This window comes from Myzus persicae, unplaced genomic scaffold (genome assembly GCF_001856785.1).
Source record: "Myzus persicae strain clone G006 unplaced genomic scaffold, MPER_G0061.0, whole genome shotgun sequence".
NCBI lineage: Eukaryota > Metazoa > Arthropoda > Insecta > Hemiptera > Aphididae > Myzus > Myzus persicae.
In genome coordinates, this window is record NW_019103922.1 from 596,562 (window position 1) to 607,678 (window position 11,117).

Sequence of the window (11,117 nt, forward strand, 5' to 3'; positions counted from 1 at the left end):
TTACTCATACGCACATTCGACACAGGCACACGGCTATCACAAAGAAAAAATCGAACAGACTGAATTATCTAAACGAGATTTTCATGCCACAGACAGTCGAAAGTCATAATTATCATTATTATCGTAGTTAACAATCAAAGTCGACCGTACGTAATCGTTATAGTATCTATAAATCTAAAAATAATTTTCAACGAAATAAAAATCGACGATAGCCACCATAGAGTATATTGATTGTCACAAACCTTATCGCGTAGTATTGAACTATTATATATATATTATATGTGTATATCTAACATAATAACAAAATTTGAAAATAAAACATAATCATTTATCATTGTCTATATTTTCTATAATAATGTGTAATTTAATGAAAAAATATTTTTGGGGGGGGGCTTAAGCCCCAAAGCCCCCCCCTTGGGTGCGCCACTGGTATCCTGTCTTATTGTATAATATAATATTTGTTTTTAAGTAACTTATAGGACAAACTTTTTTCACTGAGGTAGAATTGTCCATCACGGTAATTTGTAATAAAAAAAAATGTTATTTTGTCAAGATGTTGAAAATATTAAAATATATTTTCTTAAAAATACTTAAATTTGGCTCTGTAATCCTTATCCTACCTTTATATTAGTTTTTCGAGGAAAAAACTATAGTAGAAAATATTTTTTAAATATCAAAAATTCTTGATTCAAGTATGGTTAAGTTATTGATGGTGGATGAAGTCGGGGGCGTCATTTCAACTTTTTGAAAGGCAAGCAAACAACTAGGAAGACGGAAAAAAATTCCAGCTGCCCAATATAGATATTATATTATAATTTATATTGTGCTATGTCTACCTAGTGATTACAAAAAAATTTTCAATCGCTTATCTCGAAAATTGGAATCTTTATAGTTTTCATGTTATAATCTAATATATTTTTTGTCCATATATGAATATTATATAAATATTAAATGTCTTAATATTATTAATGAATAATAATCAGTAGTAATAATAATTAAATAGTAATAATATTAATAATATCATTACTTTTGTAATTTTAAAACTTAAACTTAAATAAATTATACACACTATTGTGCCTAAGGACATTGTTTTTTTTTTCAAAATACTAGGCCCTACTGAGAGAACTCGCGTGGGCGCTCAAGTGTTTCGAATTACATTATAAATACCTACATAAATAGTGTATATAAAACCAATCCTCAAAACCTCAATCACACATAACATATTTCATTCAAACCAAACTTTTTTATATTTCATTTAAATAATTGAATGATACATTTATAATTAAATCACATAATTGCTGATACTTAAAACCAATTAAAAAATGGGTTATTTTTGTGCACAGTGCAATACATCAAAATATAACTTCAATGAAAGAAGTATCATCACTAATGTACATTTTATTATCGAAATAATCAAAAAAATAATAATGCTTTAAAAATCTTCAATTTTTTTTCTATAATATTTTGGGTAACGTCACATGGTGATTTTTTATCAAGATTTCCAAAACTAAGACCAAAATATAGCAGAATAATTTAAAATTACACTTGCACTTATTTCCCAGCCCAAATTGTGAAACCTTGTTATGAGTAACAATTGACACCCGACGAGTTAGAATCGATAGACATTTGTTGTGAAACAAACTATAAAAATTGATGTTATACTTTGAATACATTTTATAATTATACATTTATTGAACAATAATACTTATGTCTATTAGGAAACACTAAATTTGGACTGCTATGAACGGTATGTTGGATTAGGGGTGAAAAAGAGCAATAATTTTGTTACCATCTGCTAGTCGTTCAAACAAACAAGTCTATAATACAATAAGTTGTAGTTCTGCAATACATGGATATAATGATTAAACAAAAACCGATTACAAATTATGGTATGTATTTAATCATGAACATAAGTTTTGTAATTTTCACACAAAAATCAGTTTTATATATAGTGAACATCATAATTTAATTTTAAAAACTGTGGCCAAATAAGGTAAAAGACCCAGCCAACTGCCCACATTTTGGATGTAAACACTGATCATTAGATTTTAATATTTCTGCTCCCGTAAGCTGTTCAAATGGCACACATAACGACTTTGCTCCCATTGTTGAAGCTCCAACTTCTGCAGTACCATCATCCCTATAAAATAATTAATACAAAAATATTAAATAATAGTAAATCTTTAACTAATGTGAATAAAATATGTTCATACAATGTGGTATCCCATTTGATATTGTCCTCGCAAATAGGTCATCCACAAAACGGTATCAATAATAAACGTTTTGTTGCTAAATGTGGAGCACACTCAGACCATTTACGACATATCAGAACCTTTTTTTTTGATTTCCTGTTCTGCTTTGAGGTACATATCTTTCTGTATTTGATTTAATAATTCTGTTATTCGTACAACCATCTTATCGTTTCCACCATCATCTTTTGTACTTCCTTCTAAGGGAATAGTTAGTTTCTCTCCATTATCTCGCCGCACAGATACCATTTGGTTACGATCCAAATCTTTTGGTCCAATTTCTAACCTCAATGGAACCCCCTAAAAATCAAATTTTACAATAACAACATTGGATTATACATAATTTAAAAATGAATAATTAAATACTTTCAACTCCCAGTGGTTAAACTTCCATCCAGGTGAATAATTATCTCGTAAGTCAGTATCCGCTCTTATCATTGAGGAAGAATTGCGATGTTGGATAATGCTATTGTCGATTTCATCATCATTTTCTATCACACTATCTCCTTTTAATCTGTTGCATACATCTAAACAAGTTATAGTCAAATTTTCTTTGACTTCGTTTGCTGTACTAACATCTACAGCACACAGTACTATAATTACCTAAATTTAAACGTAATATGTTTAATAAAATAGCAACCTATAGCTAATTTAAAATTCATGATAAATTTTTGAGGACTGTATGTTTACTTGAATAGATGCTATGCGTGGAGGCAAAACAAGCCCACGGTTGTCGCCATGAACCATTACCATAACACCAATAGTCCTAGTTGTCATTCCAAATGAAATCTGATGAACAAATGTTTTCTCATGTGTGTCTGGATGTTCAAAATGAACATCAAACATTTTGGCAAAATTGGTACCCAGATAATGTGAGGTTGCACCTTGAATTGCTCGACCGCTAGATGCTACATATGCTTCACAAGTAGTAGTAAACTCTCCTCCAGCAAACTTTTCTTTTTCAGTTTTTTTAACTTTTATTACTGGTACTGCCAAAATATTTCTGTACACATACTCATAATAACCTAAAAATATCACAAACCAATAATCAACTTACAAAAACATTAATTATAATCATTTTTTTAACTAACCTAATGTTATTAATACGTCACGTTCTGCTTCTTCTCTAGTTGCATAAGCATTATGACCTTATTGCCACAAAAACTCTCTAGTTCTCAAGAAAGGTTGAGGGTGTTTAAATTCCCACCTCTGAAATAAATAAATTATATGATAAAATAAATTTCGTCCTTATATTTTATAGATTAAATGTAAACAAATAATATACCACAACGCTGTTCCATTGATTGAGTTTCAATGGCAAGTCCCTGTAAGACTGAATCCATTTTGCAAAAGCTGGATACATCCCAGTTTCACTGGTTGGTCTTATGGCAATAGGTTCAGCTAAATTAGTTTCACCAGATTTGGTAACCCAAGCTACCTATTAAGACATTAAATTCATTAGGTCAGTTAACAACAATCTTATTTCATGTTCTATATTGTTGTAATTTTACCTCTGGTGCAAAATCTGCAATATGTTATTTTTCTCTTTCTAATGCTCCTTGTGATATAAACATTGGGAAATAACAATTTCGCACATTTAAAGGATTTTTTTAATCCGTGCATCAAACCATTTTTGTATTAACTCCCATATTCTGTAAGCCCAAGGCCTGATCACGTAACATCCACTTACATCATAATATTCAATCATTTCGCCTTTCACCAACACTTGAGAATACCATTCTCCAAGATTTTCGGATACCATAAACACTTCAAACCCTAATTTTGTTATTTTTTTGGTATTTTAGATTTCAGATAATTTCTCTTTTTTCTCCTAAAATGTTTCATATTTAAAGTATATAATATATAATACAAATTATAATTTTTCAAAGGATTAAATATATCATACTAGCAAATAAATTAATATTAAATTTAGATGGCAAAAATCCATCAATTTAATCAAAATCACTGATTATCTAATGATTATCAACTCTGATTTGTAACCATTTTTATATTAATATTGGTATATTAAGTTTTAATTACCTTGTTGGTGGCGGTTGGTACAGGAACGGTAGTTATTGGAGTAACTGATTTTGTGTGACCATCAGGAATGTTAAACAACACTAATGGTGTTTCTTTCCCCGTGTGTGTGCTTAAAAAAACCAACATTTTTTTTTAATTTGAAACATTTTAGCCAACATTTTACGTTAACTAATTCTTACCTATATGGCTGATACGTTAAATCACATATGAAATAACCTCTGCGATGTAACTGAATCACATCTCCTTTCTTTAAATCTTTCAATTCTGAATCACCTAACATTTGCAATTCCCAACGACTATTTTCTGTATTTAAGTATTGCTCGAAATCATCATCTTTGGCTAATACTGCTTTACTAATTAAATGATCAAAATAAACACAAACAACTGGTACCAAAAGAGGTAAAACTTCGTCAGATTCTAAACAATCGGTTTTTGGCAGCCACGTAACTTTCACTGTAGATTTAAAATCTGTGTTATCAAGGTCGGACACTGCATGAATTCTCTCTATTTTATTATTTTGGTTCCTAAAAAAGAAAATGTACAAATAATGATCCATGTATTATTAAAATTTAACATCAATTACCTTTCTACGCGATTTATCATAAGATTGCCCCAGTTAATAAATGTTGCTCGACGTCCAGCTTCTAATAACTCTGCATCACTATAATCTATAAGAATTTTAGGTGCAGCCCAGACACAATTCTTTAATCCTAATTGAGAATTTTTAGGATGTTTAGGGACATTGTCAATTTTATAAGAGCTTTCAATATTCTCTACCACAACTTCAACTGGTGGATAAGATAATAACAAAGCGGTATGCCTTGGTGCTATTGAATCAACAATACTACGGTTCAATGACCAAATTTTATCCCATTGCATAGCTGTAACAGTTCTGGAAGAACCTTGGGCCACTATGAATTGTTTCAATGCTTCCACCTGCATTCCTCTCCTGAATACATCACGGACAGTCGGCATGCGTGGATCATCCCTTAAAAAAAAAAAATAGATTTAATTATACTTGGTAACAACATTTTAATAAACCTGTGATTTTAACTAGAAAATTATAAAAAATATAATTATAAACTGTAATTTATTAAAGTACATACATTTATCAACTTTACTAACCACCCATCTACATGGCATTGTTCAACAAACCCAAGTTAACTTTCTTTTCGACAAAACCGTATTAGTCATATTTAATCTTGAATACGATCATACATAAGGTCTGGTTTCATTGCTGCGAGTACCAAGCTTTAATGCATCACAAAACCAATACTATTGTACATCACGATCAGTATACTCTGTGGTACGTAAATAGTGAGTAACACCTTCAATACTATCCACAATAGGACAAGCAAAGTCATAAGTTGGATACACCCTAAAAGAAGTTCATACAAAATAAAGTATTAATGAAAAATAAAAACTTTGAATAATCTCACATTCACCATTTTGTTTAATTTACTGATTTTAATTGAATAGATCACATAAATTCTATAAAATAATTTGTTTTTAAGGTCCTTACTTATACTTGTTACCAGTTCTAGGATGATGTTTAGGTTTGCAACGATATATTGTTGGATCCCGCAAACATCCATTTGCTGATTGCATATAAATTTTAGCCCGAACACAATACTTTTGACAGACTTCGGTACCTAAAACCATTTGTTTCCACAATTCTAGGTTCTTCTCGATTGCTGAAATAAAAGTAAATTAATTTTAAAAGTGTATAACATGGTCAGTGTCTAATCAATATGCTCCAATAACAATATCTCTGATAAAGATTAACTTTTTATTAAATAGTCCAGATAATGAAATTAAAAACCAAGATTTTTAGCATTTGCTTGCATAGTCTGTCAATCCATGTAGCAGATGTATCTACTATTTTTTTACCACCCACCCTTTAAGAGTATACATACTGATAAATTCACAAATAAAACAGACAAAAGCAGACAATTATAATGTATTCTAATGTGATGATACTTTTAAATTTTAGCAGTTGAGAAGTAGTTTTTAGAAAATAATTAAGGAGTCTTTTTGGTCTCTAGGTGCTTTAAAATAATACTTCAGGGCTGCCGGTATTTTTGGTATACTGAAATTAAATAAGTATACCGGTACACCAAAAATCAGATATTTGATTAATTTGATTATTCGGTTGCTTATATTACTCATGAAGTTATACTTACAACTTCTAAATCTTTTTTATACTACCAACAAACAACAAAATTAAGTTAATTCGACTCTATTGTGAATCATGAGAACCCCTCCAAAGTCTGGTAAAAGACAAAATTCTAACTGCTTCTGGTTTGTGTCTTTTATATACACAATTTATTTCTAGTGTACTAAATACCAGATATATTGATTAAAGTCAATGTTTTATAGAAGAATGCGTACATTTAGAATTCTCTAAAAGAAGTGAATCTCCACAGTTTTTTTGAATGAAAGCATAAACTTAAATATCTAACAAATAGTTGATCTTAGTAGAATTACAATTGATGAAGTTGACAACAATGTCGATTTAGATGATGATAATACAGGTATACTGCCTTATAAAACTAATTTAATAATTGTAATATTGTAATAAATAAGTAAATGACAATGATATTTAATTGTTTTCATTAATTTTGTTTTATATTAAAATACTGAAAATATTAAGCAACCGAAAATACTGGAGTACCGGTTTACTGTTACATATCGGTATAAACTTCATTACTGAAATACCGGTATCAAAACTCGATATCGCCAGCCCCCTAGGTGTGAATATAGCCCTACGTTTATGATTTTTTGTTAATGCTTTTAATTATAATACAAAAGACATCAACTTTAATTCAAAACTTCATGAGGTACTTAAATATTGAGTATTTTAAATTATTTTTTTTTAAGAGATTTAAATCAGAAGACTTACAGTTGTTTCGATTTATTGAATCTACCCTTTGTTTACGTTCCAAACTTATTTAACTCCATCTGTGTCATCCACTTAAGCTAAGGCTTCTTTTAACATTTCATTCTCACATATATCTAACATTTTATCAAAATGGTCAGAAGTATATGTAAAAGTATCGGGTTTAATTTTCAACATATCAACGTCTTCTAATATAACCTTTAACAAAACAAAATAAATCGCATAACTCATTATTTAGTATACGGTTTTTATTTTAATATTCATTTTAAAATAGACGAAAAAACTAATCATACAAATTAATAAAAATAAGATGAATATAATGAATGATGTATATTATTATTTTACCTTCTCAAAATCTTCCTTTTCCTTTGCTGGATTTGTATCATCGAAACGCATTATAAGACGACCATTAAAAGCCAATTAAAAGTGTTGATTTAATAGGGCAGCTTTGGCATGTCCAATATGCAAATATCTAAAAACAATGTATTATTAATATTTAATTAACTAAAAAACATATAGGAAAATGTACAAAATACATAGGCACTAACCCACTTGCTTCTGGGGGAAATCTAACAACAACTTTTCCCATTTCAGCTCCCGGTAATTCCACAAACTTTCCCTGTTGTTTGCTGTTGTCTTCAACAGACTTTTGAGATTTTGATGCAGAACTAGAACCTATGCAATGCATTAATATATTATTAATTATTACCTATATAACTTTAACAGCTTATTCAATGTTTTTAATTTTTTTTGTTAATCTAACATTTTTGAATACTTGAGATTCGATAAATACAATATAGATCATTTTTTTTATGAAGTTAATATATTAAGTATGTATAATAAAATGTACAAATTGCTATAATATAATTGTTATACTATAGATCTTGAATAGATATAAACTATCTTTGTTATAAATAGTCATATTATTAATTACACAGAAAAATAAATACATTTATACAAACATAATCAACTAAAGAAATATAAAAACCAAATGAATAAGCCATACAAGTTATTTACATAAAACAACGTTTTTTAACTATTAACTGGGACAAGTTTTCTTCAAATAATTTTAAAAAAAGGTTAAAAAGTTAAAATGAATTAATAACACAATCAAAAACAAAAATTTATTAAAATTGACATTAGGCAAGTACAATTTACAAATATTATAGACTGGTTATTTATAATTGGGAAAATTAATTAGTCCACTGGACATAGTGTAAATAGGTACATCACAAAGTAGAAAAGCCAATTATGTGCTCTTAGCCTCTTACGCTGGAGCTGTAATAAAATTATTTAAGACAAATATGAGTTAAAATATTATTATTATTTTTTTTTTTTAATTTTGAGAGCAAGTTATAGTTTATATTTGATTATTTTTCACGTTTTTTGAAATTCAAACTCTGTTATGAAAAGTATGTTTATTATAAGTTATTAAATTTATAATTTTTAACAAAAAAAGAAAGCAAAATTTTGTCTAGCCTAACCAGATTGGCAGCTGTATCTGTATACTAACATAGTGATATAGTAAAATATACATCAGTAAATAGTTAATGTTGAGATACTAGAATAATTTGTATTTATGTTAGCACAAATAAAAAAAAAATGTATATAGTCTTGTAGTCAGATAAATAATTACAAAACTGAACATTTCTAATATGTCATAACAACGGCATTAAAGAAAAAAACTTACCTTTTTTTTTTGCACTTTTATTTTGCAGTTCTGGAGCATCCAACTGAAACAAATTTTTAAAAAAAATTGATGAATCATTATTATCCGTTTTTTATTTGTGTATAATGTGAATGTGTGTATACAGATGAAATCTTTCCTATCGACAAAACAATTACAATAGTTCTCAGTAATCTAGTCCACTAAACTGACTATTTTTTTCGTTATAATAACCATAAAATAATTATCATATGAAACAAAACTGATTGCTATAATTCTGAATAAACTGATTAGACATTTTATTTTCATTCAGTTAACGTTGAAGTGTGTATTGTGTATCGGTAAGTTAATGGGTTGTATAAGGTACGAGGTTTAATTAAAACGCAGCAGGTATTTAGGTTTTGCAATAAGTTAAAATCTTTTTGTTTATGAATCTCCAATAATCCTACTGTATTACCGAGATTCTATAGTATATATCAATTAAGAACTGTCATTTTAACGATCCAATGAACAAAAACTCTATAGTTCATCATGGTACAGCTAGTACATAACCTGACCAAAAATTAGCGTAAAGGCTGTTGCACATACATTATCCACATCACAAACTATATCATACTAATTTATTCACAATATAGGAGTACTTATTTAAAAACGTAATAAATTGTATAAATAACTGTATATTATTAAATGCAGATCGTCTTACCTAATGCTCCAGACAGGCCAGATCTTCTTCAGGAGCATAACTCATGTTCAATTGACTCACGCGAACGAAAAATCACAAGAATGACAATGCCACGAACGGGAAATGCGTTTGTAGATCAACGAAAGCCGACAAAAGAGAGGATCGTTCAAAACAATGATCATGGAATTGCGATTACAGCATGGTTAATGTTAATGTTAATGTGCTCAAAAATCATTATTGATAACACCGACGTGTCGACTTACAAGTTACAAACCACGGTAGATAACAGACGTATACCGCACAGCCGTATATTCATAATAAAAACAATTGTCTCAGTGAATACATTTTATTCGCAGGTTTACTGGTAGATCGCGCCGCAGTATTTGGCTATAATTTTCACACTTGCGAGTTGCAAAACATATTTCATACAACAAACGAACAAGAAGTTTCATGAGAAGTCAAAAACAATATAAATTACACATAAGTAAATGAAAATTATGACAGGTATTAATAAATTATACATTTTACGTTATGCTAGATAAAAAAAACTATACTATTGTTGTATTCTGCCGTCCTAAGGAGGAATGCCGTAAGTTTCCTTCGCGACATTTCAAGAAAAATGAGTTTTTATGTTTAGTGATTTTTGGTAGTTATATTTTCATAAATATAACATTTTTCAAAGTAAAATACATAAATTCTTATATTTATACTTGATGAACGCAATGGAACTAATCAATTTTGTTTAAAATTTTTATTTCACCAAGTAATGCTTGTTTTGATATTTATAGTAAGTACGTTGTCTGCGCCGAAGCCGCTCCTGGCTTGGAATCGCGGTTAGCGGCAACGACTTGCGGAGTGTTGGGGACGGGAACAGGTTACCCAGCTATATATACATAATACATAAATATATATAAGGCCTAATATAAATTTATATAACATGGACTTTCATTGGGCGCAGTGCGCAATATGTATATTTTACAAAAATAATGTTGATTATAACTATACGACGCCCGGGCAGTATACGCGCTACAATTACAATAATAATAATAATATGAACTAATAAATGACAACTGCCAACATATGAGTTTGTCTACATAAATCAATCTTAAATAATAAATAGCAGACCTGGTCTGGAAGCTCCGGAGGACTTCGGGACGTCGTCGGTTCCACGCTGGTAAGGCGACAGCATCTTCTGTCTTAACGACCAACACCGGTACACTGGTACAATAGTTGGTGCACGGGCAAAATAAGTCAGCCCCAACTACCTCGAGACTTACGACAATTGCCGCGTACAAATGGTATAGGACTCACAACACCCAGAATTTCGTGATGACTCGAGGTTGCGGCGGCGGCGGCGAGCGGACGGGACGTCGCGTCTCGCTCGACCGCTGAAAAAAGACACACCGACTTGCGGCACAGCCTTGAGCCAACAGCAGCGAACGGCCAGGCGCTGGACGGCCGAGGAGGGGGTAAGCCACCTTGTGAGCTTCGGCATTCGAGGCGCAGCTTTGGGGACTTCACCGAAACTACGGAGGCGCGAAAATGCGTCCGTGTTCGAACATAGGTACGTTATTAATTACT

The 11,117-nt window shown here is 30.2% G+C and overlaps 1 pseudogene; it reads right to left on the reverse strand.

Moving 5' to 3' along the window:
* Positions 1 to 1,877: 1,877 nt before the first annotated feature.
* Positions 1,878 to 9,602, reverse strand: LOC111036351 (annotated as a pseudogene).
* Between the last annotated feature and the right edge of the window lie 1,515 nt (positions 9,603 to 11,117).